This window comes from Cynoglossus semilaevis, chromosome Z (assembly GCF_000523025.1).
Source record: "Cynoglossus semilaevis isolate Cse_v1.0 chromosome Z, Cse_v1.0, whole genome shotgun sequence".
Lineage (NCBI taxonomy): Eukaryota > Metazoa > Chordata > Actinopteri > Pleuronectiformes > Cynoglossidae > Cynoglossus > Cynoglossus semilaevis.
The window spans coordinates 9881199-9890829 of NC_024328.1; the positions used below are offsets into that span (position 1 = coordinate 9881199).

The 9631-nt window shown below is 39.4% G+C and overlaps 1 protein-coding gene across 5 annotated transcripts in view; it reads right to left on the reverse strand.

The window, feature by feature from the left end:
* Positions 1–9631, reverse strand: part of LOC103397731 (sodium-dependent phosphate transporter 2) — a 56993-nt gene that overhangs the window by 30540 nt on the left and 16822 nt on the right. The window contains exon 1 of one of the 5 annotated variants that reach the window (XM_017043088.2): positions 7949–9603. The exons of 3 other annotated variants lie outside the window; for them this stretch is intronic. The gene's annotated coding sequence lies outside the window, so the exon portion shown is untranslated. Of the gene's footprint in view, positions 1–3795; positions 4632–7948; positions 9604–9631 lie in introns of those variants that run through there. One more of the 5 variants, XM_017043087.2, reaches the window with a different exon arrangement.

The window sequence follows — 9631 nt, forward strand, 5'->3', positions numbered from 1 at the left end:
AGATGCTAAGATTGTCTTTAGGAGTGACAAGAATGGACAGGATCAGGAATGGTCATTAGAGGGACAACACAGACAGGAAGGTTTGGAGAAAAAGCTAGAGAAGCCAGATTGAGATGGTTTGGACATGTGCAGAGGAGGGACAGTGGATACATTGGTAGAAGAATGTTAGAGATGGAGCTACCAGGTAGGAGAAAGAGAGGAAGGCCAAAGAGGAGATATATGGATGTAGTGAGGGAGGACATGCAGATAGTTGGAGTCAGAGTAGAAGATACAGAGAACAGGGAGAGATGGAAATCAATGATTTGCTGTGGCAACCCCTGAAAATAAAAAAGGGACAAAGCCGAAAGAAAAAGAAGAAGTTGATTGTGAATTAAACCAAATAAGGCCTTAGATTTATATGACAATGTGTTTTGCTCAATACTGGTATATATCTGGTTTATTTTTGTTGTAATGTAATTTAAACTATTCTTCAAACCAGAAAAGTCTCATTGAGATCACAGATCTCTTTTCCAAATGTCTCCCGTTGAAGAAGCAGAGACAAAACCCCACAGACATTAAAGTTAAAAATCCATCCATCCATCCATCATCGACCGCTTATGCGGGGGCTGGGTCGCGGGGGCAACAACCTGAGCAGAGACACCCTGCTCACCCCGTTAAAAATGGTTGCAATAAAAATAGGAGAACATACAGTACAGCAACGGGGGATCCAACTTTGTGGATAAAAAAAATACCTTGTTTTTCTGAGTTATACTGCAGAAAACAAAAGGTCAAAAGTGATATATAACAACTATTCATTTTATTGTGTAGTACTGCATCACTCTCTTTGAACTAAAAAGCACTAAAAGATTAATTCATTTTGAGAAGGTTTAATTTTTTTTTCATATTTCTGTACTAATTATGAATCATGTAAAACTAAGAGGTGAATGTGATTTATTTATTAAGAGGGCAAGGAAATTAAAATAATTCCTAGGACTTTAAGTATTCATACACCCGGACAGTAATGACACATTTGCGAAATTATTAATAGTGATTACCGCTGACGTTACTGGAATGTTGCCCACACAAGGTGAAAAATGAAAATTACCCAATGGACTCATAATTCTGTTCTGACTAGAACATTTCACATGACTTTTTTTTTTCTTTCATCATATGTCACCACAGCAGGATTGACCTTTCTACATCTGATGGTCTTCGTGCTGGATCATTACTAGTGTTGGGGAGTTTGATCAAAGACTGTATGTGAATATTTCATACAGTCGCACTCCACGACAGTCCCAGAACAGACTTTCCAAACTCAGACAGAAACTAACTTTCTCACCTGACTACCGCTCTGTCATGATACACACTTCACACTTTTAACTTAACTAATTTTTTTATAATTGCATTTTATAAACAATCTTTTTGTCCTTGACTGGTAAATCAACCAATGTGGCGTATTCATCTTAGCATTGATTTTAACATTCACAGTACATTAGAGCCCATTGTAGAAAGGGTTCACATTACACTGCGTGTGAGCTGAGTATATTATGAAGTGTAATGGATTTCTGGAATGTGACCATCAGTGTATCACACAAACCTTCACTCTATATACAGTACTTCACCTGTCCGACCTCTATGGGTTTTGAAGATTGACAGTGACAGCCCAGAGATGTCCACAAATTAAAGAGTTGACCACAAACACATGGTACAAGCACAGGTGAAGGTGAATCGGTTCTACTGAGAATTTGACATGACATAGTGCTGATGTTTTAGGGAGTAAGACAGCAGAAAAACCAGTCAAGTACTGTCATAATGCAGATAGAAAGTCAGATAACAGTCAACATAATTACTCTGTGGCTTCGAAGTAATAAAACACAGCACAGGAACGGGACTAGGAATAAAACAACACAATTTAATTTAAATTTTAAATGGAAAACAAATGTGATTTTTATAGCTGAGTAGAAAAAATCTTCGGATCAGACATGAGCAGAGCCAACACAGACAGGAAGCAGGAGAGAGTGAAACCAGAGAACCTGAGAGAACCTGAAGTACTGTAAAGTAGTAGTACTCAATTATCTCAACGCTGCACAGGTCATTTCACTGGTAATTATCAGCTCACCACAGAACAAATGAAGTTAGTTAACAGGAGGAGGGAGTTAAAAACTTTTAATGGCTTTTTTTTTAAAATTATTATTCTTGTTTGTTGATGACTTGTTTTTGAGGCTTGTTAATTAAAAATCTAACATCAACCTAACTTGGTGATGAACCATGACAGAGGTTTGATATGAGAGCTGGACCTGTCTCCACTAAACCTAATAACACCAAGATTTTATGTTTTTTTTTGTTTGTTTATTAATTCCTAAATTGTTTTTTTTTATTTAGCACAAAAATATTTTTTACGGTTTAATAATAAAAATCAGACATTTTCCATATAAACAAGGGAGGTTAATTCTGCTTCTTAAACGCATCACTGTCTAATATCTGCACCTAAAACCAGACAGAGTTTGTAATAAAAAAACAGAGGGATAGTACATAGCGATGAGCTCCCACTTATCTACAGAGTAGTACTGTAGTAGTACTCCTCCAACAATACATGCCAAAGCATAAATTAGACCAGCGTGAGAAAAAAATGGGTGTTAAAAAAAAAAAACACTTTCATTTTTCCCACAAATTAATAAAAAAAAGTTGTCTTTTGAAAAAGCAAATAGTCTAAATATCTCAGATTTTAAAGGTTTATTTCACTTTACTATTTTCTAGGCACCCATTCAAAGTCCTCAAAGCACAATAACTGACAGAAAAACAATATCAGGATGAATCTGTGTAAACAGTAGAGAAGACAGATTTTCTGCAAGGAGAATTAATATATCACTTACTTAGTGTCACAGAAGATAAAAGACTGACAGTACACTATCTGTGGAGCTTATAAACCGGAGAAACCTATAGCTCAGGGGCAAGAGTGACTGTCCAATCCATAAATCATTGGTCATGCCGTCCTTGGTCCCTCCTGTCCACATACAGTGTCCTTCGACTACAAACCGGCCCCATCGTAGGCAAATACTGCATAACAGACGTGCTCAGGTAAAAAAAGTCAGACGCAAGTGTTGTTTCTTTATCTTCTCATACTAAGCATCGACCGACGTTGCTGGTCAAAAGTGACTGCACAGTCTGTGCGGGTGACACGCTCTCAGGGAACGGACCGGAGGGTAGCAGGTGGCAAAAAAAAGTACACCTAATGAGGACACGTTTATTCTGCCAAGAGGTGGATTTCTAAAATCCTAGTGAAAACCTTTAATACTAATGCCAAAATATTTCATAATTTATCTTTCCAGTTTCATACGAGTTAGACAAAGTATTTTCACTCTGAGAGGTCTTGATTTGGCAGGAAAAATACACCAATTATTTTGTATTCCGATTGTGGCAGCTGCTGGGAAAAACAGTCATTAATCTGCTCTAGATGCCACTGCACCACAGCTACCGCCGGGAAAAAAAAACAACCTAATCATGAGCCTAAACTGACACACAGCTGCAACATCCAAGCAATGATTCAGCCTGCCTCCCCATCAGCCACCCTGGGTGAAACTAGAACATACATATAGCGTCAGATAATGAGTCACTGCAGCGTTCAGCCAGCGCTGTGCTGCCGGGCTCCCCGCTACACCTGAGGCATACGCAACTGTAATCTTTGCCTCCAAGGACACAAGACTCTAGTGTTTATCAAATCATTCAAATTGAGTAAAATGCTGAGAGACACAAACGGATAAAGGATAAAAGAGATGCAGAGAATTTTAGAAAAGCCTGGAAATCGTTTCTACTCACCTTCATGTCTCCTCATATCAGAAGAAGAGGAAAAAGTAGTGAGGATTAATGTCAAAGAATGTCAATGACAAAATTACTGCATTGAGGACGCAGGTTTAAAAAAGTAAAATGGGAGGATGAGCATGTGACTGATATCAAGTGATATAATGACAAACGCAGCAGGGAAGAGAACGGGTAATGACGGGAGAAGACAGAGAGTGGAGGAGGATGAGAGTCTCAGTAAGAAATCAGCAGGTTGTGAGGATGTTGCAGGAGGCAGATAGGGAGGGAGAATCAGTGAGTGAGAGCATAACAAGTTGAGTCTAGACTGCTTTTATAAAGGGAAGTTGCCACATTTACAGCACACAGCAGCCAATGATAAATGTCCATGAGGCGGGACTGAGGCTCTGATTGGCTCAACGCAAGCAAGGAGGATGAACAGAGGGAGAGGGCCGGCCAATGAACCAAAGATGATGGAAGAGTCGGGGGGTAGGGTAGGGATGGGGGGGTGTGAGTGGTACCTGTGAAGTGGATGTGTTTTAGAGTCACAGAGCAGCAGCCAGCTGGGTCAAGGACATTTAAACACCGTTAGTTTCCTTGTCTCAATCTGCTCAAAAACCAACGCTCTAAAGACAAAGTAAATGTTACATTTTAGCAACTGTTTCCTAAAACACAAGGTCAGATGGAGATAAAACCGTGAGGCAGATCCCTTATGATCCTGTTACCTCATCATCTGTGAGCTGATGACTTGTTGCTGCTGGGAATACAGTGGACCCCCGAGATATGAGTTCAATCCGTTCCACAAAAGCACTCATGTCTCAATAGAATGTTCCCTATTAAAAATAACTAAAAACCAATTAATCCATTCCAGCCCCTCAGAAATATACTATTAATTTTTTATCTAAACATCAAAAACAGACAAATATATTGATAATATAAAACAATAATAATCAAGAAAAAAAATTATTGTTTTATTATTGTTAGAAAAATGGGAAAAATAACCGAGTGATGGACAGTGAGCGAGACAGCACGACAGAGTGTCTGCACCAGTAAATGTAAATTAAAATTTTGTGATGAACTCGGCAGCCTCTTTGGCATCAGAGCTCGCGGCTTCCCCATGCCGTACGACTGAATGGATACCAGTCCTCGGTTGAGCGCTTGTAACGAGATATTTCCTCGTAGTAAGAGCAAAATCTTTATCTCTATTGTTGCAGACTTGTAAAATGGAATACTCTATTTTGGGAAGCTCATACCTACGGGGTCAACTGTACACAGTGATGATATGGAGTTGGAATTTTGTGTTCCAGAGAAGAACTAACATTTAAAGTTTCGCGACAATGATCACCCTGTCTATTGTTCTTTCTTACAACAAATGAAGTGGGGTTTTTTTTAAACACAAAAGTCTAGCTATTAACTTATGCCAAAAACAGACATTAAAAGTCCAAAAAGTTTTAGTCAGTCTAACACATTAGTGCTTTTCCTGACAAGGGAAAAATGCTTAACTTTTTTTTTTTTAAGTTGGACAATAGTTGTTTTTATTAGTTCTAATTATCACTGCTAAGTTTGCTAAATGCTGCTCGGTCAGCTACAAAATGTAGCAAATCGAGCTAAGCTTAAAAATGTCAAGTTTTGGCAGCTTTCATAAGCCAAGACCTGATTCATGTCAACCAGTGTCTTTAAATACCACTGCACTGGGCAAGGGGTAGTAAGATATGTTTTACTCAGTTAAATAGCCAATGATTGCCAATGAGCTAAACGTTAGCCTAACCTGGGAGACTAGTCGAAGAAGCTAATACGCATAATGAATATGTTTCTGGAAAGCAATGCTAGTTATCGCTCAATTCTAAGCTAACGAACAAGATTTTAAAATCTTTTCATCAGTTACTTTTGGGGCCTTTTTTATTTCATGTGTGGATTAGCAATTATTTCAATAGGACTTGATGAGTGTTTGATTAAAGGGTCCAACATATTGTACATTTATATGAACAGTAATTAGCACGGTAGCAGTAGTGCAATGAGAAAACATCATTACAGTTTTACTAAGAAGCATCGGAAAACATTTACCACAGCTGTTCAGTCAGCAGGAGGACATCACTATAATACGCTGGACCTTTTCAACAGATGTGACCTTTTTATACATGTTCTCCAAGCCTTTGATCCCGCTCAACCTCAAACTGTTTTAACTATTTGACCTCACACAATCTTTGCCATTTTAGTGACATGTCACTAAACTCAAACTACCCAAACAAACAACTAAGACAGAGTTAATTTTCGATTATTATTTTTTAAGATTTGGTTTACAATGACAATTTAGTCCCTGCGGTACTGTTCAGATGTCTGATCTTGTTTTGTTTTTTTTCTCACTCAGAGTCTCTCAGTTATTTTGTTTTTTTTCCATAACCCTGTTAAAAGCCAATCTGCGCCAGCTGCACCTGCTGCCTCTGACGCTATGTTTCACAACAGGGGGGGCGCTGTCTCCTGGATCCCAAACGCACACACAGACACATGCTTGGTAGAGTGTTGAGATCAGTCAGCCTCTACATACAGGAAGAGGAGGAGGAAGAGGAGGACTTCAGAAGAATGACAACAATGGTGTGTATGACACCAGAGAACATGTTGCCCTCAACACCATCGTCGCATACTTTCACATACATTTTATCCTTGCACTAACTCTGGTTTTCTCACCCACACCCTGTCCCTGCACTGCAGGTGTGGTTGGATTACTGATAATCCTTCTAACAGTGTTTGCCCATGACAAACTTGTCAAGAATTCATGTAGGCCCCCGAGCTAATCAATAGTTTTCATCAGATACTTAAGGTGAAGGAAGCCTGAAATCCTCTTCATCATCTTTCTGCCGACCTCTCCACTCCAACTACACCCCATGAGAGAATTTCTATTCTGGAAAAGCAGACCCAACAACAAGTGTAGTCTTGAAAATAAAAACCCCATCATGAACCTGTCAAATGACCACGATGGAAAATATACTAATTGTTTTGAGCAGACAATAAGCTCTTGTCATCGACTGCTTTGCTTTTAGATTAGGAAGAAAATACATCAACAGCCCATGTTCAAATTGATAAGGATTCCTGCCTGGTCTGCTGACAAAGACTGACAACAATCACACGTATGTCAATATTTTATATGGTTTCTATTTAAAATAAAACTTAAAAATAGGCAAGTTAACATTCTGGTGCTCACAGACAAGGTAGGTGAAAAAATATGGATATATAATTAACATATAATTACAAATACACAAAGTATTTGCATAATTGAATACTTAAAGAATCTTCTGCCTGTTCCATGTGCACGACTTAAGGAAAATACTTTTTTTTATCCTTCTAAGCATCTTAGCATTCCCCAGCTAACAGATACTCGAGTGCCAACATCATTTAACCGATTTAAAGACACACTAGGACTTCACAAGATGTCTTAGTCAATCATGTGACTTGATTGTATCAGTTACAAAAATCAAATGGTTTGTTTGGTCACGTGCAACTTACATAAAAGCTCTGGGTGTTATTTGCGCTAAATTTGTATTTTCTACCTTGGTGAAAATCAATAAGTGATATCAATAATGGAATCTGAATGGTTAAATTCTTATCGATTCTCTTCCTTACTGGGAAGTGCTGTACATTTCTGTACAGAAACACTACAGCACCGTTAGTGTCTACCAAAGTCTGGACTCAGTCCCAGAACCCTAAGGTTGTAGGACAACTGTCACTATCCACTGACCCACAGCCATTTGTGACACAAGAACCAGGACACAGGCTGCACTAAACCAACTACAAAAAACTCCAAATCATCCTAACCCAATTTATTTTTCCACTTAAAATGTTTTAGTCCATTATGTAGATGGGCGCTTACATGTGTGCCCACCATTGTTTCGATAATTATTTGGATAGTTTGGAGACCACTGCCCTTTTACAGAAAATTGAATTCACATTCAAACCTGAAATTGTTCTTGAAGCACTGCTGCTGATTCACGGACCACAGTTTATAATACATACTCTGGCTGAGATTAAAAATCAGATGTCGCAGTGCTCCGTCCAAGGTCATGAAGACCACAGTCGACCACATGTGTCTCCGACAACAACACGTGTGACTGTGTACTTATGGCAGTGCTCCACAACACACGCAGAGGTACACGGGCAGAATCATGGAAGAACAACTTACCAGTCGACTGATCCTGATAATGATGATGAGACCTTTATCATATTAATTGTCCAAAGTCCAGAGTATGAGACACTTCACTTGTTGTTCTCAGCTCTTCTTCAGGATTCTTACCACAAACCTATTGTCCTCAGCCCAGCACCAAAGTTTACAGAAGGTCAATCTCCTTCCAAGACTGAACCAGTATCACAGTATCACAGTATCCTGGGCACTAGCAACACTAAAGCAAGCCAAGTTACAACAGCAAACAATCGAGCCCCCCCTCTGACTTTCAGTGTTGAGTAAGCCTTATGTTTAAATACTCCTTTAAGGTCAGCTCTCTCTGGTTTCAGGGGAGACTGTGCAAGTGTTTGACTCCCTCACCCTGAAATGGCAAAGTGGAAATGGCGACTCCTCCCAACCTGAGAGTCTCTGCAACTGCACTGACATCTCATGGGTCCGTGAGAAGCTGAAGCACATTAATCCCGGTGAACTTGAGCACAATGACGATTGGTTGGAGATAAATAACAAACGGTGTTATTAGTTTTTGTTTTGCTCACATCAATAAATACTGAATTTTAAATGTTTTACCTGATGTGACTGCAAATACAGAGAAGCTCTGGAGGAGAAAACTCACCACGGCCACAGTGGCAGCAACACAATGGATGCTGTGCTGAAAATATAAATGCCTTGGACAATCAGAAACTATTAGTCACCTCTGAGAATAAACCACATTGGCAACAGAATCCAAATTGACCAATCAAAGTGTAGGCTCAAAGACAAATACAAATCCAGCTCCTTTATAACCCGCAGTGAAAGGGGTTTGTTCTGTTGGCCAGGCCTCACATCATAAGACCGCTGACACAATAAGCATTTGTACCAAACAAGACCTCAAAAGGGCTTTTTAAGGTAACGCTGCGGCTTTTTTTTTTTGCCTCCAACCATCTGTGTCCATGTTCTTCAGCGTCATCTTACCCTTGACCCCCTCTCTGTTTTTGTCCTCTGTTCTCACCCCCGCCCACAACCTGCTACAGCCAGACAGTTCAAGTTTCCTTCCACGAAAAAGTATCGGCAACAAATGGCAAAATGCGTCTCTTTCAACCCCCACGCTTCCTCTTTCCCCCCGTGCCATCTCAGGAGATACGATGGAAAACAGGAAGAAGGGACAAAATATACTGTATTACCACGACTGCTACTCCCACTAAAATGTCCACACTACTTCATGTCATTCAGTGCAGTGGCCTTGACCTTGGCCTCACCACTGCAGTGTTTATTTATGGCTGTCATCGCTGCAGCTACCGAATGGAAATTATTTGAAACAATATTATTTCTGAGGTTTGTCCAACCAATTTTATCTCCGCAATTTTGTTTACAGACATTCAAATTTTTGGTCAGCATTTACAGAGATGACATTTTTTCCATTAGAGAATAGGGTTGAAATTGTACCTTTTTAAAAATGCACAGATTCATAAAACCCATTAACCCATTAAAAACCTCTCTAATAAATTGACCAGAAAACAACACCCGCTCATATTTTTAGTTTGCTTTTAAAAATAAGAACATTGGACTTGGCCCTGGGGGCAGGATGTCATCTGTCCTAATATTTCATATCCATCTAAAAGCTGATGACACGACTGAGTTTTTTTGGGGGGATTTTAACCCATTCGTTTATGGTAAGAGACCACAACTGATCCTATACAGGAATGC